The sequence below is a fragment of the Triplophysa dalaica genome, chromosome 11 (assembly GCF_015846415.1).
Source record: "Triplophysa dalaica isolate WHDGS20190420 chromosome 11, ASM1584641v1, whole genome shotgun sequence".
Taxonomy (NCBI): domain Eukaryota; kingdom Metazoa; phylum Chordata; class Actinopteri; order Cypriniformes; family Nemacheilidae; genus Triplophysa; species Triplophysa dalaica.
Window position 1 is genome coordinate 12,459,367 of NC_079552.1, and position 25,781 is coordinate 12,485,147.

General features: G+C 41.5%; 1 protein-coding gene across 3 annotated transcripts in view; it reads right to left on the reverse strand.

Annotated features, from left to right (window-relative positions):
* The window catches only part of LOC130432049 (pro-neuregulin-3, membrane-bound isoform), a 266,697-nt gene that overhangs the window by 41,109 nt on the left and 199,807 nt on the right, over positions 1-25,781 (reverse strand). The window lies entirely within an intron of this gene.

The window sequence follows — 25,781 nt, forward strand, 5'->3', positions numbered from 1 at the left end:
CCGGTTTTCACGTTCCTTTACCCCATTTTAGATGATTTCTATTTAGACATCTTCCAGTTATAATGGTTCCTACAACTGTAGCCAAGAGCCTTGTTCAAGGGCACAATGGTTTATAGTTCAAGGGGAGATCGAAACAGCATCCTTCAAGTTATCAGCCCTGAGCTGAAACCATTAGGCCACCCTGCTACATAAACCACAGTTTTTCTCAATAGTGTTCTGTGTGCATCTCATAGCAATGAATCTCCAGGACGCGGACAAGTCAATGAGAGTGAAAAATGCGAGAGGGCTTTCTGGTAATCAGATGGGAAATCCAGACTTGCCGTGTCACGCATCTGTTGCAGATTGATTTGGAAATCATGGCCACAGTGTGTTTGCAGGTTTTCTGCCACACATGGCCCTGCCTGACTGCTCGAGTAAGATCATTCAGTCTTCACTAAATATGGAAATGAAATGCTTGTCTTTTATATATGAAATATGTATGCCTTGTCCCTCTCAGTCTAGGATTTTGTTCTCTCTCTCTCTAACTGCCCATGTCTTTCTGCATGTCCTGCTCTCTCTCCTATCATCACTTTATCCTCATTTTTCCCTCACTTCTTGACTTTTCAAAGACACTGGAGGCTAATCCGGCGTTCAGCTGGTTGAGTCTGGAGAGCAATGTGACAAAGAATAATGTCCCTGACTCTAAATGGCAGGGTAAAAATGGAGCATATGCATATGCCACGCACACGAGCCTCGACAGATAACTTAAGCTGTAAGCCTCTGTTGGGAACACAGAACATTTTATCACTTTTACAGTGGATCAGTGCTCAATTTAATGTTGCATATTCTATTTATGGTCTGTTTCAACAGAAAATGTGTCTATTTTTGAGACCATCTGAGAACTGTTTCTGTGTTACTGTTTATATATATATATATATATATATATATATATATATATATATATACAGGGACAGCGCCAAGGTGGGTACTCGCGGGCCATGCTCCCCCACAGGGTTGTTGCGCCCCCCCCCACATGACACACTTTTAAATTAATGTAATACATACTGAAAATAAATAATAAAAAGTTTAAACGTTTAAAGAATTTTAAACAGTGGAAATGAAGATGGTAGCCTAGCCTTTGTGTTTACTTTGTAAAAAAAGATTAATAGTCTGTTTTTTGTGATGATGCGTCATTACGCAGCGTATTAATGTATGTATACGTGTGAAGGCAAGCCGCTAGCAATTAGCAAAGTAACAGATGCTCGATGCTTCACAAACGAAAAGCTCAGTTCGTTCAGCTTTGGAAAATTTACAACCGAATGGAAGAACACAGTTTTAAGGAGGTTTAATGTTCGCACTCAGCGTCCTTTTTTATAATGTACGTTACGTGTGTTTCATTTACTTTTAGCAAGCCTTGGTGCGAAGGAGCATATCACAGCACAGGTCATAATTGTCAACCTGTTGTTTTTGTTGTGACTGTTTGCGGTAACATTGTTTAATTTGTGTTATTTTTGTTCACTTGTATGGAAAATAGCATTCTGCAAGAGTTGTAAGTGTGCCCTTGCACAAATTTGGTAACTTTAGTTTTGACTTTTTTGTTATATTGATGCTGATTGTTTCCCCCCCCACTGGGAGCCACTTGCCCTCCTGTTAGTCGTGGTCTGGCGCAGACTCAGCCCTGATACAACATATAAAGAATATAATGAATGTGATTGGCTTTCCAGCTTTCCATCAGTTTATAAATGACATGGACAGAATATTCAGATTATGCAGCAGTTTGGGGTGGAAACTAGTGATATACCCAATACTAAACTCATCTACTCATTAGGCCTACTACGTTACTCGTAAAAATGCCAAAGATACGATACATACCAAAGACTGATACCTCATGTGACAGAACTGACTGAAATTTGTTGTGAAATTTGCTTTGAACGTTTGTGACAAGCCAACACAGTCTCACGGGAACCATAAAGTTCATTAACACAAATTTCCCCCTTTTTTCGTGTCACCCAGCACAACTTTCCATAAAAAGTACTTAAATACGCGATATCTTTCATATTTATAAATATATATATTTATACGCAATCTGATGGGAATTCATACCTATAATACAAGGTGGCTCCTTCGTGTGAATACTTATTTCCGACGATTTCATTTGTATTTTTTGTAATGATTTGACATTTCCCGTGTGACGTTAGGTTTGGGGGTGGGGTTAGAGTAGCCATTTATCCTTGTTTTACCACTGAGTTTTTAGCCAAATTAGCCTTTGCGGCTGTGATTTTAGGGTTTGGGGTACCGTGTTGGTTAGCAAACTCCCAAAGTATTTGAGATTAGATTAGAAATATATAAAGGTACATACACACGGTCGTTGTATTGAAAAATTGCGCTGGTGACACAAAAAAAGTTATGGTGATTTGGTGACACGAAAAAGAGGAAATTTGTGTAGATGAACACAAATTAATAGATTATAGTTCTTGACATTTCTCGAATTCCCATGAGACTGGGATGGACAAAACACATATAATTATTGTGTTTAAGGTGTTGTTTGTAATTATTAAATCTAGCTCAGAATGCTATACAACAGTTGGTAGCAGTTTCAATCAAATAAGCAGAAATGTTTAATAAAAGCCAAGCAATGGCGATGACTCGATTTCAAATCTGCTTTCTGTAGTGTTCTGCGGACACAGGTTCTGTGTGGGCCTGGTTATTAATAGTAACCATATGATATTTCACTACATTTCCCCAGGCTTAAGTTCTGAAGAACATGAGCTGTTTTCTGTGCAACTGAAAAAAAAAATATACAGCAATGTTTATGAAACAGACTACAGACTTTTTTATCAAGAAGAATGGAGCCAATCACAAGTTGAAGCAACCCACTAGTGTCTTTTCACAGTGGAAAATATTGAAACAGAGAAAAATGTTGTAGCTGGAGAATTCTTCAATCATAAATAAAAAAATTATATTTGGGACTCTGTCTGCGTTTTAAACACATGTCTTTAATTAACTGTCAACTATACACGTATTTAATGCATTCAATAAATAAAAAAGCTATTTCTCATAATAAAATGCCTCTGTGACACATATCTGTTAACATCAAATCATCAAGCAAAAGATTCAGAAAATACTATTTAAATGTGCTGTAATTTAATTAATAAGTTCATTTTTAATATGTTAAATTTAATTAATAAGTACATTTTTAATGAGTCAAATTTAATTTAATAAGTAACATAAAAACATGTGTTGCATGATTTGTTGATCATTACATTTTTTAAAGGGTATCCACAGATGCCTTGTATAGGCTATGGGACTCATAGATAAACATTTGTTTTCATTATTGTTGGGTTTTCTGTACCAAACTGTAATGGGCAACTTTGAAGCCCAGGGCCCCCTTGGGGTTATGGTAGTCAAGGGCCCCTGAGCACTGGCTCCATTGGCCCGGTCAGTAATCCATCCCTGCTTGTCATAGTGTAACACTTACAGTAAAACATCTCAGGCCAGAAAGATCTTTGGTCAATTAATCTTACCCAAATTAATAGATTCACTTCCATGCATCTGATAAAAATCTGTGAGAAACTAGTGCAGTACAAATTTACAGGAGGACCATTAAAACAGAGATCAAGTGCTAGGGTAACATCATGAGGAAGAGTTATTATGAGCACAGTATGAGATGTGACAACTGGCAAACGGTGGCAATTAAAATGTGGGGAGTGTATGATAAGAAGTAGAGGTGTGGAACTTTGCTCAGGAGGCACGCGTGGCCCCACATTCGGCCTGTTTCTCTCATCTGACATTTTCTTCACAAGCTTGATTTTTGTGGAGAAATGATACATTTAACACAGCGGCCTCCTGTTGCTCAGCATACGACAGTGATCTGTCTTTTACGCAGAGCCTTTATTCTCTCTCTTTGCTGTCTGTTATGGCAAAGGGTTCCCTTTATTTTATCATGAAATATTTGAATACACTGAACCGAGTTCTTGATTGAAGAGGCAAAATTACTTTTTCTATGTAACATTCTAGACACTTTTCATCCTAGACACTTTTCATCCAGCACCTTTTCACATAATATAATATAAAGGTAGTGATAATTTGTTAGTCTTGTAGACCTGCAAAAGGAAATTATATGTTTCTTAAGGACTCAGAATGTATTGAGTGTTGCCCAGCTTTTAATTAGCGCCACGGTCATTAATTAGCAGGAACAAATGAGGGAGGGGAATGCTGGGAGGAGGTGTGGATCGTTCTAACTAACAGGGAGCTTTGCAGCACAGATAGATATAAATACCAAGTCTCCAGCTGTCAGAGTCTGCCATAATGTGAGAAGTGCACGCACATAGCAACGCTATGCATCGCTAATGATAAGACATCAGCGTGTTTATAACAGCTTGACAGCCATGTGCATCCGTTTATAAAGTTCAGAATTTTCATTTTCATAGGAAACATAACAGACAACATGCATACACAGTAAATACCAATTAAAGCAACCTGATGGCTAATCATAAAAACTTTTAAGAAAGATTTACTTACATATGAAAAGTGTAACATGTGGCAAGGTTTCAGAAATTATAGTGCTGTTACACGATTAATCCATCCAGAGTATATAAAAAAGTTTGTGTTTACATAAGATATGTCTGTGTTAAAGAGTGCCTAATATACAGTAACTGTGTAATAATAACAGATAAATTGTATAAGATTTTCTTTACTTTATTTCCATGAACATATAGCTGCCATAGTGCAACATTCTAAACAAATGCACAAAAGATGAAATGTACTATATGAAGACCTTTATTACTACTGGCGTAAATAAAAGAAACAGATTCTAAAGAAAAATAGACCAAAATAAGGGGAAATGGCGTCTTAAAAGGTCAGACGTCAATCTTTACAGCATTTTAGAATGTACTTTTAGAAACTTGGACAAACTAGCTGCGTCTTTGAAGGCTGCGTTCTCTCCAGAACACATTGGTCGGCCTCGGCTGAAGGCTCTCCTGATATTTTCCACATATGACATTGGGGTTAATTCAGGTTTCATTTCAGAAAAGCAACTATAACATTGGGTACTGACACTGCACTGTCTTCTTGTGAGAAATGAATATATATTTTATATTGTTTTTTAATTGAAATGAGCCTGTATCAAATCACTGGTCATACGCGCACCTCCGCAAATGGACGAGGCGTTTGTAGTTGAAGCGCATGCCGTTGCGCTATTATTCGGGCTCATGCAGTGTACATCGCACAGGTATCCAGCAGCAAAAAGCAAAATCACGAAAAGGGCTTAGCGACTGAATCTGAATGTATTGAGCGACCAGAGCAGAATTTTCTGAAAGGCTCACATGCTCTGGTATATATGAATATGTATACATCTAAATATTTCCTTAATCTATAAACATGTTTTTATGTTTATAATTTAAAGTTAATGTGGAGAGTACACAGACATATATTATGTAAACACAAACTTTTATTCTAGGTGCGATTAATTGTTTGACCGCTCTCTTACTAAATCAAACACGGAGGTATTATTCGCTCAGAACATGTTGCAGTCAACGTGAGTTTTAAAAGCACTTGCAAAGCACTGATTCAGACTAAACATTTGACATTTTGAGAGAGCCAATTTTCCCGCCCTCAAACAAAAGAGAAATGATGGATTTCACTCTTGTAACCCCTGACCACATTGTCCATGATCAGATCTGCAGCCACTTTTAACACACAGCGCAGAGAAAGAGGCAGGGAGCATTGATTTTCAGCCGTGCTCAAAGGTGCTCAAAGTGCAAAGCCATTTCCTGAAAGCCTAAATTTCATTCAAGCTTTAAGACCCAGAAACAGCAACCAGTTCTGTTTAAACTAACGTTATCACTGATCCGCACTGTATCATCCAATGAAGTTGGCGGTGCACAACTGAAGTATCCATTATTGTTAGCACAGAGGCTAGCGTTCACCTGCTGTGATCTACTGAATTGAGTGAAGAGAACTGTGAGAGGGTACAGGTACTGTGAAGGGCTCTCACAGAGCCATTTTCTTTGCAGCATGGCACCCCTGGTCAACCTGGTAGTATGCTGGGAAATGTAGAGAAGCGCTCAAGGCAAGAGTCCTAAAATCATCTCAGACCAGTTTTGGGCTCTGTATGGACAATGAATTGAATAGGTCGTTTTTGTGCTTGAACAACAATTTTTTAAAAGAAAATGAATTGACCCAAGGAACTTGTAACCTCTAAAAACAGTCAACCTTAAAGGTCCAGTATATGAAATTAAGCTGCATCTAGTGGTGAGGTTGCGAATTGCAACCAAGGGCTTACTCCACCCCTCTCATTCGAAGCACTATGGTGGCTGACACAGAACTAAAGTGTCATCACGTTTTCACTTCTTTGCTGAAGGAGTTAATGTATTTACGAAACATGCACTTTAGACCAATTTGTCCATTTAGGGCTACAGTGGAAGCACCATTATTAATTCCATGAAAGAGGCGGTGTATGTAGATAAAAATAACTCAATGTAAGGTAATAATAACATAACGCTTCATTATGTAAGGTCTTTATACAACACTGAAGACAGTTATGTGCATTATATTGCATTTCTGTCAATTAATCTTCCAAAAAATTACACATTGGACTTTGATGCCACAAATACCCATCTTCACCAGTACAAAAAAACCCTTGTAGATTCCTAACAAAACTCAGAAAAGCGTCCAATCAGTTAATATATGAATTCTTATGTTTCATATCTGACCGTGTGCAATATGATTATGACCATCAGCACATTGAAACACAAGCCTTTGTGTAACTGGCAATAATATTATTTTATTAAGGAATGCTTATTTTAATACAATAGTTATATTTTGTGTCATTGTAAAATGATTATCGCTCTTTGCAATATTCATTCTTTTTCTTCTTGACCACATTGGTTCAGAAATAATCTTGTTTCAGAGCCGATCGAATAGCACTTATTATCGCTGTCAAGAGAGGGTCTGATTTCATGTTGCTGTCTTTGACTTTGGAAAAGAACTTCATTTCAGAACCAATCATATGCAATAGCGTGGATGAAAGTTAGAAGATAATAACAAGAAAATGAAAGTCCTTAAAACTCATCAGTGATTCTAGGAAATGTATTATACTGCGATGTACCAGTCTGTTAGGGCTGGTCCCATGGGGTATCATAGTGTCTAGGGCTTCTAATACCTTGGGCAACACGTACAACATGAAAACCAGGGATATTGGGACATAATGTACAAGCTGACCTCTAGACTCCTGCCTACTATTTTTTGTTCTCCCCAAAACCCATGTTTCCCAATATTTTTCAGCCAAATCACCCATATCAAAAGGCTACCAGAAATGGTTACCTGTTTCCAGGGGCCTTGCCAGCAATGCTCAAATTAAGTCATGAGATAGAGCAGGACCAAAAATCCTAAAACTTATTTAAAATAGTTATTAATATATATATTTTTTTAATTCTAAATATATTATCAGAATGTCTATTAAAACTTGGTAAAGGCTAACAAGCATAGAGAGATAGAAAAATACCCCCAAAATGAGTTTAAACATTCTGCGTCCCAGTGGGGAGCATTATTCTTTTGCCCAAGCTACTTTTGATGCGATAAACAAGCAGTAAACGAAATAAAGCACTTATATATTTTTTTAAGAGACACAATTCACCTAAAAAAAGATGTAACAGACTTAATTATTGTAAATAATTAAATCACAACATTTACTGTATCTTATCTGCACAAATTTTAGAAAAAAATATAAGGACTCCTAAGTCTATTTTTAACCTCTTATGCCATATGGGGCTTATGCCATATGCCCTAATGCCATACGAGGGGTCCCGGTGCCCCCCAACCTACCCTCAACTCAACCACTTGCCTGCCAGACCAAGATCTGACCATGTAAATGCATATCTAAATTGTCCTTCAACAACCTTTTTTTGGCCACATTCTGTAGTAATATACAATGTAAGTTTTTACAGATTTGACTATTCGAGCATAGTGTAAGTATGTCTGTGATTTATGAAAGATCCATAATCTAAAGTTAATTAGACAAGGAACAAAGCAACCAACTATTATTGGTCTTTCTGGCTAATAATGCTGTCTTGCCTCAACTGAAGTACACTGAGTGAAATCTGTATACATGAATGCATGTAGACAACGAGACCCCTCTGACTCCTCCCTTCTGTCTGACCTCCTCTCCTGGCCTTCCAAATGAAAGAGAATGTCTTAAATAATTCACGCTCTGCTGTCAGCAAACCTGAAAATTAAAGATAGCTCAACTTGTCTCATGCTCCCCGCTCACCTTCGGCTGACCTTCTTCATTTTGAAATTCGAGAGGAGATGGTTGGAAAACTAATTTGCTCTTTCTATCCTAAAGCAGGCTAAGAGCCTCTCCTAGCTGCTTGACTCGAGCTGTTCATGCGCTTGTATTTATGTCGCCATCAACTTCAAGCTTGTGACATGTGTTCTTTTAACTTTTAACATGCAATTTCATTGGCTGCCCACAGATGCAAATGGAGGTGAATAAAATTAGATGAATTTTTCACAACGTGAAACAAAAAGATATTCTGTCGAGTTAAAACCACTCATCTTGCCTTTTTAGAAATCTACACAGCAGCAACTTAATCTCGGTTACAGTGTAAACACAAATAGCTAAAGCACTTAAGCATATTGACAAAGTTGTGACATTTGTCTATTTTCTCTATATGTCAAGTTTACTCCGTGGAGAGGATGAGCTTAGAGAAGATCAAAGTTCTGGACTGACACAAAACATTACAACAACCATTAATTCCCTTCTTGTGATAATTTCAAGAACCTTGTATTCATTTTTATATGTCTTCATGACATCAGATCTACATACATTTGTAATAAAATACATGTGCTGCATCGGTTAAATTATCAAAATGAAACTAGCTTGTCAAACAAGAAAAAGTGGTGAATCAGCTTTTAGTCACTGGTTCCAAACTCTCCCAGACCATCTTTGAGCTACCGACTCAATTAACACTTTTACAAAGCACACTTGTTAAAAAATGCTTTTCTTAAGGGAAATTTGCTTGTTTTTCATTCCCTGGCTTGCTCATTTTGTTACTATTTATCAACCCTTTTATTATTTATTCCTGCATACCAGATCCTGAAAGCTATTGTAAGCAGGTTTGGGAAGTCATGTATTAGTTGTAAACCAATATGCAAACCAATGAAAATGTTAAAATACTGTGATGTAAGTCACTTTGAATAGCTGTTGAACTTATAACCATGACAACACGGGGCTACTGTAGAAACAACATGGTGAATTCCATGTAAGGGGACCCGCGGTATACAGAATATCTCATTCGATAATAAAATCAGAACGCTTCATTATGTAAGGTCTTTATATGCCTCTGAAGACATAGTTATGTGTATTATATTGCCTTTCTGTCATTGGATCTTGAAAAAAATGACACACATCAACTATATAAGTAAAATTTAAATAATAATATGAAACCAGAAGTGTTTCCTAACCAGTGTTTACTTCTTGCGAAATGGTCTATAGACCTATAGAAGATCAAGTTAGTTGTTGCCTCATTTTTAAGACATGCTTTAGCTCTGTCCATCTAAACTGCATGCAGCCCAGCGGCAAAGCTCTACTCTACCCATTAAACTTCAATGAGTTTTAGCGCGCAAGTCTTGCAGGGAAGAAGGCAGACTGCTGAAGGAAGTGCTGTGTTCAGCTTGTAACACAGTCTGACCGCAATATGAGCTCTGAATGCATTTAGGACCTGCAGGCCACCTGGAGTGTGATGTGACTGCTGATGCTCTCCTATGAAAAAAAGCCAATGAAATCTTGATAAGCAAAGCATTAAAATTCTCTGCTTATCACCCGCCCTCCTCCAGAGCATTTCAAACACCTTTATAACGGACCTCTTATCTCCCTCTTTAATATTGCTATCCACTGACATTCATTATCAGATTTGATTTTCAAAATGTATTTATTTTATGCAGTGCTTACAAAATACCACTTCTATCAGGAGTTTTGGTCGAGTGGAGGTCATGGGTCTTGATTTTGTTTAATCTGATCTCTAGTGATGCTCTAGGAACTAATGCTGGTCATTTTTGTGGAGTGTGGAGAAGCATTTATATGTCTTTTTCTAGACCCGAGGGAAACCCTGGTCTGCTTGTTTGATGGACTGAGCAGTCATATCGGCAATGAACAATGAAGTTCACTCACTGGATGAGTTTTAACTGATGATCCAAACAACTGCAGTCAAAATAGGGATAGCTAAAAAGAATTAAGCACATGATGCACCAAAGAAAAAAACAATGAATCTTTTCAATTCTCTAAGGAACATACAGTAGATGAGTAGCAAGAATTCTTCATACTCATGTATATGTTGGCTGTTTGTTGCCTAAATGTTCTCCAGAGGGTTGTTCAATGTGGGATATGAGAAATTCTAAATGGTGCCTTGAGAATCTTTTTAAAGCAAAAGCCATGAGATGAGAAAAGAATATTAAATGGACTCTGCAGTTGACTGAGATTAAAACCACCCAGATGCCCATTAGCAGCAATTGTTGCTCCTGAAAACTGTTGATCCTGAGTGATTGTGATTAAAATATAAAATAAAAATAATAAATTTTTATTTTTTCAATGGAGTTTCTATCACAACAATTTTTTCTCCATAGATATCTTTTCAATGTACTGTAATTATACATGCATACACAAATGCTATACATGAATAATTATGACTAAGTGTCTCATATCAAAAGCTTTTAAATGAAGACCCAGAACATTAAGTCGAACAGTAAAAAGAAATGAGCTTCAATGACATGTATATAACAGAACAGCTTCGCAGAAAGTGTTTTAGTCAATTCTAATTACAGCCCCAAAGTGTTATAATTAGAAAGTTTTCAAACATGTTTAATGCAGGAGGTATTGAGTGCCGTAAAACATTCGGTATGTACTGTAAGAAATTAAATGTGGGATAGCGCAAAAATGCTTGTATATACCTACAGTGCAACATAATATCCGTCAGTCATTATATTTTATTATATATTTTTTTTATTTTTCACTTTATTATTATTTCGCTATTGTAGCGATTTAAGGGGCTGTGTAACCGAGGCATTTGGATTGAGGTTTTGGGGCTACTTTCATAACTTATATATTCAAAATATTTATTTGTATTCTAAGGAAAAATGTTAATGTTGAGTTTCTTAATATGTATTCATACTCAGAATGAATACCTGGCAAAGGACCGGGCCCGTTCTCAACGAGAATGAGTGTCTGACAGGTAGGCTATATGGTAAGGAGGGAAACGGGAGCTCAGCTCAACCAAAGTGAAGAATCATAGCGGTGGTATGAGACAATGCATCCAAATTATGTTTGTACCAATGTTTGGTGCATGTCAATTTGCACAATGAAATAAATCACGCTTGAGTGTACAACAGTTGATTCTTCCAGCTGCCAAATATCACGTTTGAGCAGCGCTATACGCAGTCTAGAGCAACTAAAACATCGAGGCGCTTGTTGTACATATGAAATAAATTTAACAAAGCTTATTTTTAGTTCCCTTTCTGTCGGTCTCTCGACGTTGTGTCGAGAACGACAGATGGGGTTCGCCCTTGAGAACCAATCAACTCTGACTACTATAGAAAAGGCCAATGAAATTTGGCGAATGCAATTTGCATGCCGGGCTCCGCCCCCGGAAATCCGGTATAAAAGGAGGCCGGCGTGCAGCATTCACTTACCTTTTGTTCTTCAGAGCCATCGCTCATGAGTACAACTCAGGATTCAATCCTCTACAACTACACGCTGGTGCTACGACGTGTTACAGCGGATCGTCCCTTCCTGCAGCGACCTTCCCCTGGGCGTCTCGGCGGTTCCGGAGGTGTTAGAGATTTTTTCTAAAAGTCCTTTTCAGGACTGACTGAGCATTCTCCAGCGCGGCATGTCCCGCTGTTCTCTTGGGTGCGGCACCCTCATCGAGGAGGGGGATGGACACGATCGCTGCATTAGGTGTCTGGGCGTCCAGCACACTGAAGCAGCGTTCGTTGACACATCTGCCTGCACTGCGGGCAGATTGTCATTCAGAAGTTGCGGTCACGGGTGGCTGTCTTCCTACGGGAACCAGCCACCATTTCGTCTGCTACCCGGGCTGTGACATCTGTGGCTACGGCCCCGATGACCACCCACGTTAGCAGCGTTAGTGATACGGGGAACTCTGCGAACGTAAACCCGCCAGCCAAGTGCTCACGGGCCGATCGCACCCCGATTCGCTCTTCTGAACGTTCCCCAACCGGCGGTGGCATACCGTCCGGATCCTCACGCACACACTCGGAAACGATGTGTGACGTAGATGAGATGTCGCTCGCAGCATCGGAGGGAGACTGGCATCCGACTCTGCCGAATCCAAACTCCACCCCCAGCGGTCGAGTTCAGGAGGAAGCAGAAGTGATGTCATCCGTGCTAACCCGGGGATACGTGGTTCCCGAGGTCGGTGCGCGGTGCAAACCGCGCCCACCCCGGGTGCCATGTTTTTCCCGGAGGTGCATGAGGAGCTGTGTAAAACTTGGAACGCTCCACTCACGGACCGTTCCAGTGAAACCAGCTCCGGCTCCCTTACTTCCCTCGATGGTGAGGCAGCCAAGGACTGCGTCGAGATCCCCCGGGTGGAACGTCCGCCTGCGGTGCACCTGTGCCGCGGACGGCTACCACCTGGGGGGGGATCGACCACTCCTACCGTCCAAAGCACGTAAGACTTCGGCATCACTGGTGTCGAAAGCTTGCGATGTTGCGGGCCAGGCTGCCTCCTCTCTCTATGCCTTGGCCATCCTGCAGGTCCGCCAGGCCAGGGCGTTGAGAGGGCTCCACGAGGGTAAGGCCGACCCGGGTATAATGCAGGATCTCCGTGCCACCGCTGACAGCGCTCTACGGGCGACTAAGGCGGCGGCACGGGCCCTGGGTCGGACGATGTCCACGGTAGTGGTCCAGGAGAGACACCCCCGGCTATACCTTGTGCAGAAGAGTGACAGCAAGGAAGTCCGCTTTCTTGATGCACTCATCTCGCAGGGTGGGTTGTTGGTAACACCGTCGAGGACTGCGCTCAGCAGTTTTTTGACGGCGAAGCAGACAGTGGCAATTAACCACATTTTTTTCACGCCGCGACTCGGCCGCCTACAGGCCTCCGAGATCTCACGTGACGTCTGCTTCCCTGCAACCCAGGACCCTTTCGGCATCGGCTCCGGTTCCTGTGCCCCCACAGGCGGCACCCCGGAAGCAGAGGTCGAGGGGGAAACCTACACCCCGTCAGCAACCTCCTCGCAAGAAGGGACACTGACGGGAAGACCCCAGGGAGAACAACATCGGGCCCGAACCTTCACAGCCACGGCTCTGATCGGTCGGTACGGGACGACTCCTGCCTCGTCACCAAAGCCGGGCCCTTGTTAGGGCTTGGCGCCCACTTACTCACTGAGTTTTCTGTTCTCCCCGGGTTTACTTGCAGCCGATCGCACACTCCACTGGACTGTGCTCGGCGAACCGACCTCACACCCTGGCGAGGCGTGAGGTCGTACACATACGACAGCCGTCACCACTCTCAAACCGACAGTGCGTGCCGTTGTCCCGCCAGGCAGGTAAGCAGGCGGAGCAAAAACCTTCCCTCCGGGGACTCCCCGCGACATGGTTAGCTCCGCCAGCCGACGAACCACCCCCCGTGGGAATGATGAAGCAGACCGTCCCCTTGGTCACCCTGTCACAGTCCCTGGGAGCTCGAGAGCTGCCCACACTGTCTCGCTGGCTAATGAGGGCGGTCCGTCTTGGTTACTCGATCCAGTTCGCCAGAGACTCACCCAAGTTTCGGGGCATCATCTCTCCCTCTGTCAGAGGCAGGGACGCCTCCGTACTTCGGGTAGAGGTCACCACCCTTCTGGCAAAACAGGCATCGAGTTCGTCCCTCAAAACCAAGATGTTCAGTGGGTCACCACCCGCACTTCATCGTTCCCAAGAAAGACGGCGGGTTGCCCCCAAAGGCTGCGTACCCTGAACAGAGCACCTTCACAAGCTGCCATTCAGGGTGCTCACACAGAGGCGCGTCCTGACATCTATGAGGTGTCAGGATTGGTTCGTGGCAATCGACCTGAAGGACGCTTACTTTCATGTCTCGATCCTCCTCGACACCGGCCGTTCCCACGGTTCGCGTGCGAGAGGCGGGCATATCAGTACAGAGTCCTCCCTTTCGGTCTGTCCCTGACCGCCCTTTCTCCCTGAGAGGAGGAAGGCGAGCGGGTACTAAACTATCTCAGCGACTGGCCTATCTTGGCACACTCGCGAGATCTGTTATGTACACAAAGGGACCTGGTGCTCCGGCACCTAGGTCGATTGGGACTCCAGGTCAACCAAGAGAGGGGCAAGCTCTCCCCAGTGCAGAGCATCCTCTTTCTCGGTATGGAACTCAACTCTGTCACCATGTCGGCACACCTGTCCGCAGTTGTGCCCAACCAGTGTTGAACTGTCTGAAATGAACATTTTAGGCAGACAGCGGTCCCCCTGAAACAATTCAGAGGCTCCTGGGACACATGGCGTCCTCGCGGGCTAATACCCCTCGAGTTGATGCACATGACACCGCTCCAACACTGGTTTCAGAGTCGAGTTCCGAGGAGAGCGTGGCACACCGGCAGCAGGCGCATGGTGATGCCGCCCTGCTGCCGACGCACCATAACCCCTAGTCTTTATGACTTTTTCGACGGACTCAGGTCCCTCTGAGCAGGTTATGAGGCAGGTCGTGGTGACGACTGAAGTCTCCCTGCAGGGGTGCGGTGTAGTGTGCAACGGGCACGCAGGTGGGGTGTTGGACGAACCCCCGCCTGCGCTGGCATATCAATTGCCAAGAGTTGTGGGCTATGCTACTTGCACTGAGCAGGCTACGGCCTCTCGTGCGAGACATACACGTGCTGTTCCGAGGACAGCACTATAGCTGTAGCGAATACAGATCGTCAGGGTGGCGTTCGCACACAGCAGCTAAACACAACTTGCTCGACGCCTCCTCCGGTGGAGTCAACAGGTGACTCGTTCCCTGCAGGCCACACACCCCGGGCAAACTGAACTAGACAGCCGACGTGCTTTCTCGCCAGTTTATGCCTCGTGGAGAGTGGCGACTCCACCCCCGTGCAGTCCAGCTCATTTGGAGGCTGTTCGGGTAGGCCCAGGTAAAACCTGTTCACCTCCCGTAACACCACCATTTGCCCGCTTGATAGTCCCTGCCCTCGGCACGGATATCCTTGCGCACAGCTGGCCGCGGGATGGGCGGAAGCACACCTTCCCCCCCCAGGAGCCTTCTTGTACAGACTCTGTGCAAGGTCAGGGAGCAGGAGCACCAAGTGTTATTGGTTACACCACACCGGTCTAACCGCACTTGGCCTCAGAGCCGATGCTCTGGATAGCGACTCCCCCTGAACCATTCCCCTGACAGAGGACCTGCTCTCTCAGGGGAAGGACACGTTCTGGCATCCCAGATCAGACCTCTGGAACACCCATGTCTGGTCTCTAGACGGGACGAGAAGATCCTAAGATGGCTACTCCCCCTATACGGCTGAGACCATCACCCAGGCTAGGGCCCCATCTACTAGGCGGTTACACGCCTCTAGACGGTGCCTCTTCTCGTCCTGGTGTCTTTCTCAACGAGAAAGACCCACTGAGGTGCTTGATCAGGATTGTGTTCCCCTCCTCACGAGACTGGAGACTAACATCTCCCTTCCACACTGAAAGTGTATGTAGTCGCTATTGCCACTCATCACGACTCAGTCGGTGGAAAGTTTCTAGGGCAACACGACCTGGTCACCAGGTTCCTAAGCAGCGAGAGGGCGGAATCCGCCTCATCTCCGCTCCATACCCTCTTGGGACCCTAAGTGGTCCTGGGGAGCCTCAGGGCCCCCCAAAGAGCCCCTCGGAGGTTCCGATCTTCCTCATAGAGTAAGACGGCCCTCCTGACGGCGCTCACTTCCTTCAAGAGGGTAGGGGACCACCGAGCATCCTCCGTGTCCCTGGATTGCCTTAAACTCGGCCCTGGAAACTCTCACGTTATCTTGAGACCCAGGCCCGGATGCGTGCCCAAGAAGTTCCCACTACTCCCTCCGGGGCCAAGTGGTGAACTTGCAGGCGCTCCCCATAGGGGAGGAAGACCCAACCCGATTAGTGTTGTGTCCAGTACGTACTGGACCGCACGCAGAGCTCTGAAGCTCTGACCAGCTCCGTGTCTGTTGGAGGACAGCAGAAGGGGAAGGCTGTCTCCAAACAGAGGCTGGCGCACTGGGTCGTGGACGCCGTTACGACGGCATTCCGATCTCAGAATCTCCCATGCCCATTGGCAGTGAGGGCTCACTCCACACGGAGTTTAGCCACCTCCTGGACACTGGCAGAAGCGCCTCTCTAGCAGACATCTGTAGAGCTGCGGGTTGGGCTATGCCCAAACACCTTCGCAAGGGTTAACAACCTTCGCGTAAACCCGGTGTCAGCCCACGTCCTGCGTGGCGACATGTAGGACTGGCATCCGGGGGGGCGTATGCCTGCGAAAGCACCTTTCCACCCTCTAACAGGTTGGGTCAGTGTGCTATTTACCTTTTCTTCTTACCCGAACACATCGCTAAGAAACTGGTACCTCACCAGCCTCCCTTCTTACCCAGACACTGGTTAAGAATAGGCATTCCATCCATCACCAAACAAGCACCCCCTGGGGGCTGGCTGGGCAGAGCAGCCTTCCCCCTTAGGCCGGGATACCATGTGAGCTATCACAGATAGCTCTAACCGGACCTAGTGCTACCGGACGTCTGTAACACCCCCTCCGTGGGCTGTTCCGTCTGATGTATCCTCATGAGAATGGTTCCCACTCCTGGTAACCCATGAGCTTCCCCAGGTGGGCCTCCACCTCGCGGTTAACTACTCAGTCCGCACGTTCCATGCGTTCTCCTCCAAGGACGAGACCATACCTATATCCACCATATTCCTCCCCACGGGTAGGAGGTGGCCTCTGTAGCGCTTCTCTGATTAAGAGTCGCGCTTACCCGGTGTAAACTGATCTGGACGGCCTCTCGCCTATAGAGAGCTAAGGCCCCGTCCGTGAAAGTTACCGGTCAGGGCTGTACCCATCTTTCTCCAAGAAAGCTCTGGAACCCCCCGACCACCACACTGGAAGGTTACAGTCTCACGAAAGCTTCGAGATGACACGCCCAGGCTTGTTACCGTCGCTTCGCTAGAGATTGTGACGCGATACAGCGTTGTGGCGTTTTCCATAGGCAACCCCATCTGTCGTTCTCGACACAACGTCGAGAGACCGACAGAAAGGGAACGTCTTGGTTACGTATGTAACCTCAGTTCCCTGATGGAGGGAACGAGACGTTGTGTCCCTTATGCCACGAACACGTATCGTATTCTGCTGCAGTTTGAGAGGTCTCAGGCTCTTCAGAACAAAGGTAAGTGAATGCTGCACGCCGGCCTCCTTTTATACCGGATTTCCGGGGGCGGAGCCCGGCATGCAAATTGCATTCGCCAAATTTCATTGGCCTTTTCTATAGTAGTCAGAGTTGATTGGTTCTCAAGGGCGAACCCCATCTGTCGTTCTCGACACAACGTCTCGTTCCCTCCATCAGGGAACTGAGGTTACATACGTAACCAAGACGTTTTGCATGTCTTACAAAGAGAAAACATGTTTTTCGTTGATTTCCATGCGTGGCCTCAAGATCTTTTTTAAAGGGACACTCCATCCAAAAATTTTAATTCTGTCATGAATTACTAACCCTCTAGTTGTTCTAAACCAGAAAACATTTTTGTTCAGTAACCAGAATGGTTTGCTTTAAAAATGGTTTTGCTATAAATCCCTCAAAACATATTAGAACAGATCAAAAAATGTATACTGATTCAATACCTAGGATACCATTAAAATAATTAAATATAGCATAGAAAACGTCTTTTGGGAGTTGTTAACTTTGATTTGACACCAGAAAAAATTGGGCTTTTCATTCCTTTTGTGCAGGTTTTGAGGGGTCATTGGGCTGGAAATATTTCTTGGACCTGGCAACCCTGCCCGGAGTAGAATTCATATTTATTTACATAAAAGACATAGTACAGAAAACATAGCAAAACTATTTTAAGCGATTATGGCAATTTTACTTAAATAAGGTAAAATACCCACACTTTAAAGTCGGGAACAGTTTGAAACCAAACAGAACAGGTTTTTTCTATGTTCAGTTTACTTTTTGTTCTTCTTTTACTGTAGTTCTTTTAAATAAGAGTCAAATATAGAGTATAAATACACCAATATAACACCAATCGGGATTTTTTGCTTGGTGCATTTGCTCAATTTCACTTACACTGATAAATCAAAGCATTACAACCACCTCCTTAATATGCTGTTGGACCTCTATGTTCTGCATAAACAGCGGCAGCTCACTGAGGCATAGACTCAAAAACACCACTGAATGTGTCTTGTTGTAACTGCCACCAAGATAGAACTTTTAAGTCCTGTATGCTGTGAAGTCGAGACACAGTGGATCGAACTTGTTGGTCCAATACATCCCACAGATGTTCAATCAGATAAACTTGCCCAGAGCCTCACACTCCCTTCACGGGTTTGTCAACATCCCACAGTGCATCCTGGTGCTATCACATCCCCAGTTAAATGGTGCACATGTACCTGTGTGTCAAGGTGATACCTACTGTATAAGAAGATGGGGAACTGACAATATGACCGTATTATGTGGCGTTGTTAGGAGATGATCAACAGTATTTGATTCCCCTGTGACTGGTCATAATGTTCTGGCTCATGGGTGTATATGGAGAGTTATTTCAATTATGTGAATTAAAAACAAAACAAAATAGCTTGTGAGAAATCCGAGGCTGGTCAAAAGCTGCTTAAAACAGCTGTGGCTGGTGGGCAAACAAAGTTAATTTCACTCCCAAATTTCACCGAAAGAAAGCTTTTCAAAAGTCTGATTCTCGGTTCTCAATTTCATTCCAGCAAGAGTGAAGAAACTCATTAAGATGACAGGGCAAAGTAGAGAGAAGCAGGAAATAATAGGAACATCAGGAGAAGAGATTTACACAGCTGCTGTAGGATGCCTCGGGACATTTGTGATATTACTGTAGCTACACACACTCAAGCATACACAGATACATATACACAGTACACACATGTAAATATAGTCACATCTTATAAATATTTTTGAGCACTTTGTATGGTTTGTTAGGATAGGACTGTATTTGGCCGAGATACAACTATTAATCTAAATCTAAAATCTAAAAAATCTAAATATTGAGAAAATCGCCTGTGAAGTTGTCCATCAACAGGTTTATTTTAACACTCTCTATTGATCTCCACATTGTGGAGAGTAGATGAACCCGAAAGAAATTTTTAGCTTTACAGACACCAAACTTGAGTGGGTAATTCCCAAATAGCAGGCAGCAGCGAGTGAAGCAAGTGTGTTTCTGGCCATTTATTTTCGCAATTTTGTTGCATCCACTCTCAAAAATTACGTTTTTAGAAAATTGACAAAATATCTCTATGTAACATCAACTCTACTTAATAACCTAATGATCTTTGGCATAAAATGATTATAATTTTGACCCATACACTTTATTGTTGGCTATTGCTACAAATATACCAATGCTACTTAAGACTTTGTTTCACTTCACGCATAATCATCCAAACACAAAGATGAAACACAAAGATCGACAGATGTCATTGTAGAACAAAGGTAGATTTAGCAAAGAGTGACAACTTGTTCTTTAAAATAAATTGTGAGGGCTAAATGCTAACTGTTTAAAAGAGCTTTGCTTTAAAAACTTTGGCCTGGACACAAAACTTCAACACCTAAGCCAAAATCAATAAAGCCCAGCACACCAAAATCAGGTTGTTTATCGTTACATCATGGTTACCGGCTTAGACAGAATGCACAGCTATCATATTTTTTTTTTCTTTCTCGGGGGTCCAGCAAGTTCACACAAATTGTTTGACCTTTTGGTGTGCAGTAAACCAACATCGCATATGAAGGAGGGATGGAATAAAATGTGCGTGGGAGAATTTTTTTTTGCGTGTGTCAGACAAAATGAAGAGAGGGAGGGGGATAAAACGCTTAAGTTCCCTGCATATTGCATGGTTGCTGGATTGACGAGTGCCAGACGAGCACAGGCTCCATCTGGCCATGTTAGTACAGGGCTCTGAGGGGAGAACTCCTCTGATGAGTCCCTGTTCATTCCAACACTGACAGATGCCTGTGGCTCAAAGAGAAGAGAGGGATGGAAAAAGAGTGAGTAAGATTTTTTTTCTCATTACCTAACTAGTGCCAGGAACTTACACAATACCTCATGTGCCAGCTTGTGTATATATGTGAGAGAGAGAGAGAGAGAGAGAGAGAGAGAGAATTGGCAGGAAAGAGTCTCCCGTTGATGAGAAAATTCTAGCTTTTATACCTGACGGCAAAAAGAAGCGCTCACCACGACAAGCATCTAACGTAAATGTCCATCTGGTCATATACACTCATGCACGCTTCCACTGAAGCCCTGACTCAGAAATATGCCACCTGTCACATGTGTCGGGTCAGCGATTTATCTACAAGCACATCTGTGATGAAACAATTAACAACCAGAAGAATATAATGCGTCCCTCTAGGTAGTGACCTCACTGCAAACAGAATACGCTGCCAAAAATATGGTTTTAGTCAGTATGTTTTTTCTTTTTCTAAACACCTATAAAACAAGATAAATTTAAAATCTAAACTAAATAGGATATTAAAAGTTGCATTTAGACGAAATATCTTGAATTGAATAGATCTGAGCATACACTTTATTAAAGTTGGTTTAGATTTATGCTGCTTGAAACAGAAAGAAATAAACTGCTAGTGGGGCAAGACAAATTGAAAATTAACATTCTTCATAAACTCTCAAGTTTTATTATATCAATAGCTCAATTTTGCTTCTTAAGTAAACATATATTTTTAAGGATGTTTAAATATTTTCTAGACAACCAGATGAAACCACCTTTACTGAAAACATACAAATATTTACAAAAGTTTTTGTAACCCTATGCCGAGCATTTAATGTGGACAAAACATCATATCACTGCTGTCCTTCTAAAACCTCTTATGTCCATATTTAATGATATAAAAAAATGTATCATTGGGTTTTGCAAATATCTAACCAATTACAAAACCGCGAATTTCGATGTATGAGGTTTCAGAAGGACATCGATGATGTGTTTTGCTCCAGTAATGGACTCGAAACACATCAAAACATATATACTTAAGTACATTTGAAAAGGACAAATAATAATCCTTGCTATGCTCTAGACATAAAACATTTGACTTTTATAATGGCTTATTCCAATGCCACTTTAACCCTGGCATTCCCTGGCATAGTTCGCAGAATAAATGTAGAAGACACGTGGGACAGATCCAGCTGTGTTGGGTTTTTGCTGTCTGAAATTGCTCTCCTCAGAATCTGCTCTGTCCTGAAGTGGGCGGTCTACTGCTGGTGAGCCTCTTATGGTGTGTACGGGCAGCAATCTCCCATTTTAGTAATACCACGCTCATTATCTCAGCTGTAAAACAGCCGGTGAACATCTGGTGTTGGTAATGCAGTGAAATACATACTGCACTCATTTTACCACAGCTTGTGTTCTGACATGTAGGATAAGGACATGCTCAACAACCCGTGAAAACAAGACATGCTAGTCTTATTCTCCAGCAGCATACAGTGAGGATATAGAGCACTTTAAACATTTAACGTGAATGTGTGAATAAGGAAGTATTGATTATACAACAAAACCAGGACAACTGGACAACAAAACCAGTCTTATGGGTCAATTTTTTCGAAATTGAAATGTTTACATAATCTGAAAGTTAAAAAAATAGGCTTTCTATTGATGCATGAGTTGTTAGAATAGGACGATAACTGGCTGAGATGAAACCGTTTAAAGCTCAGGAATCTGAGAGTGCAAAAAATCACTTTCAGAAAAACAACATGAATATTATATTTTTCATATATTTAAGGTAGGAAATTGACCAAATATCTCAATGGAACATGATCTTTACTTAATATCCTAATGATTTTTGGCATAAAAGAAAACTCTATCATTTTGACCCATACAATGGATTTTTGTCTTTTGCTAAAAATGTTCCCGTGCTTCTTAAGACTGGTTTTGTGATCCAGGGTTACAAACTATAGAATGGATATAAACAGAATAGGATATGTCATATCTTACATAATTCATAGTAAATATGAGAGTAAACAAACACTCAGAGCTGCTGGCTCAAAGATCTAACACATTGATAAGAATTACAATTTGTAACGTTCAAAATATAACGAATATAAAATATGATATATATGATATACATATGTTATGTATATGATACATATGATTTTGTTATTTCAAGCGTAGTCATACTTCTGACATGAAGTCTATTAATTTCTTTGATAAAATGTAATCTGGTTTACAAAGCAATGTAAAGTTATGTAGTAATTCACACAGCTAAGGACAGAATTAAGCAAAAAAGTAAGTAAAAAATAGGAATAATAAATTACTCAGAACTTAATCAGAGATATTAATAAACCTTATTTTATATTTTTGTACTATGTTTGCAATTAACTGAACAAATTACATTTATGATACATCAACTCTGAAGTCAAATTTGCTTAAAAAAATTCTGACTAATTTTAAATGCTGGGCAAACTGTTACAGACTTTATATATGCACAAGAATTACACATAATGCTCTATAAGATAATCTATATTGCTTTCATGAAAGTTGCCACCTTTTTAATGTCATGTTATTCGAAATACTATAAATGATGACTACAATGTTTCTCCAATGTGCTCCAGATCTGCAAAAGTTGAAATACAGATATCTCGCCAGTGAGGAGAGGGCTAAATTCTGAATTGTTTCCATTCTGCTTAACATCAAAGCCTTTTAGGAGCTTTTGCGAAAGCACCAAAGGTAATTTACACTGCATGTCTGGGACTCATTGCCATTAAATATATTCCTTTTAGTGGCTTAGGAAGTATTAAAGTAGTAAAAGCTTGTTTTGGAGAAGTGCCAGAAAGTTAAATTAGGCAAGTATTAAAATAACAATTTAAAATATGCTGGCCCACTTGGGACCCATACGTCTTTGTGTGTGTGTATGTCATGTTGGCGGTTACATTCATCAATATTTATTTAAGATTTAAACATTTTTGTGTTTCTAGTTCCCCCAACATACAGCACAACTGAGACCAATATACAGCAGAAACTGTAGGACTGTAATAGATACCCAGAGAACGCTGAACATACATAGTGTAGATTTAAATCAGACTAAAAAAAGATGCTGGTCTCACGGGAGTTGTTGAGAATTACGTTAAGAACTTGAGAGACAGATAGGGAAAATAAAGTCTGCAATCTTCCTACAAATAAACAAGACTGAAAGTAAGAAAAAAAAAACTGGAATGGAAATTCAACTGTCAAAAGCCTTCTCTTAAAACAGACTTGGTTAGAGACCAAAATTGCTAAACAAAGTTTAATCCAGGGGCATCGATAGACCCCATCTTCAATGCCCCAGTATAAATCTACAATGCCCCAGTATAAATTTCAAGTTTTAGTTTTATTAATTTAGTTTACATTGTCCGTGTAATCATTTACATTTACAATAGCGGCAAAAACAGATGTATATGCAACATAGGAAACTAATTCAGACTTGTAAAATGCAGCACGCAGCTGCGCGGTGTACATGCAGGCGCACAAGGGTGACGACACACGACTGAGGTAGGCTATGAAAACATGAGATTATAACACGAAAATAAAGTATGTTTCTAAATAATAACGATCATCTTGTTCTGACTCGATTATTAATAGCCACTGTTGATGGACATTAGAATTTGTTTGTGCAAAGCAGGGAAATGGAAGCAGAATGAAGAGCTGATGAGTTTGAGGGAGGTAAGACTTGATAAACAAACTACTGTTCATCCCCAGCCAGTCAGGTCTCAAACATTAAATGAAAATATCTCTGGAAATCCTTTGTCAAGTCTGTAAAATTGAATTGTTGCTTAGAAAAACATTTGTGTTCTGTACTTTCAGAAATGACATTACTATTTAATTTACTAGCTCTAGTTTAGGACATTACATAAAAAAGTTGGCAGTAACTGGCTGAGATAACTATGTGCTGTAGAAAATAGTACAGTAGCTAGTAAAGTACATTGGCTAAAAAATGAACCAACTTTGTTAAGACTTGGCTGTGTAACCAGAAAACGTTGTTTTTGTTGGATAAAATATGCTCTTTATATTGGTTGTAGCCGTAAATTGACTGTTTTTTTTAAATAATTTAATTATAAATTCTTGAAAAGATGTAATTATTTATTGTTATCATTGTGTAATGAATGCGGATTTGCTAGAAAAAATTCTCTCTGCTTTCATTATTTCTGTACAGTGCATGTTAATAAAGTTTATGTTTAGCATGTTAACGATACTTTAATATTTTAAATACATAAATGTTTACCTTCCCCAGTATTGTTGTACTGTATGAATAGTGGTTAACGCAAGGGAAGTTTGCATTGTGCATTGTGTGCTTCTTGCACACAGCAGGTTTTTAAAATAAGAAAATGTATAGAAATAGAATAGCAACGCCCCTGGTTTAATCTCCCTGATTTGCGATGGTAAGCCAAAACCCCCAGAGTTCTACACATAAAGGAAATCTTTTGTTGTATTTGTCCAACTGACATTGCTTCCTTCCACGTTAGCTTGAAAATAAATCTACAAAATTCATCTGCTGTGGTTCAGTTTCTTATGCTACAGCTCTGCTTTCTCCTTGGCCTCAAGGAGCATCTTCTTCGCTTGGGCTTTGAAACAACCTTCTGTCTAATGATCTAGCGTGACCTCAAACAGGTTTAATGAAATAATTAAAAGACTGATTTCATTCTCCGGAGGCACAGAAGGAGTCTTCGCCCAGAAAGAACCTCTGTGTAATCACACAAGAGCTCACCTATTTTTTCTTTCCAAACCAGCTGTCCAACAGACAGTAACTAAGACTCTGTCAACACTAGTGCGTTTTCAATTGAAAATGGATTTTCGTTTCAAAAACGCTCTTAATCCACACAAGCGTTTTCAAGTGTTTTCCAAACGCTGCCCATCCACACTGAAACGTCTGAAAATGCTTGCATCCATGTACTGCGCACAAGTAAAAGCATGTGTTATTTCTGTCAGGCATTGATTTACTTTCTGCCTTATTATGTCACGCCAATGTTGAGCAAGCAAAAACGTCACATCGGTATGTCGCTGCTTTAATTCCTATCTCTTGTCAACATTTATGTAGCCTACCTTTAAACATTCATGTAAAAATATCCATTCTATAAATTACCTTATGGTGACTCTGTAACGTCAGTTTGTTATAGAGGAATTCCAAATCAGTTATTCTGCTAATGCCAGAGTAACCACACCTCAAGACATTGATGTGCTTCTTCAAGATGTTTGTTGGTTCGGCCCATTTTTTTTTTTTTCATAATTTACTCATCCTCTAGTCATTTCAAACCTGCATGACTTTCTTTCTTCAGCAGAACACATTAGAAGATATTTTAATGAAAGGTAACTGAACAGCACTGGAAACTGTTCATTTGGCCACAAAACCATGCAAGTAAATACATTTTTAAATATCATCTTTTGTGTTCTGCAGAAGATATAAAGCCATATAGGTTTGAAATGAAAAGAGTGTGAATAAATGAGGAATTATCCCTTTAAGCATCCTAATGCCAAATGTAGCTTCTTACTTGCAGATTTTGGAAAAAATCTGTCAGGCCTAATTTCAGGACATTTTTACTTTAATAGTATTTCACAAGTCCTTTAGTGCTAAAATCAGTT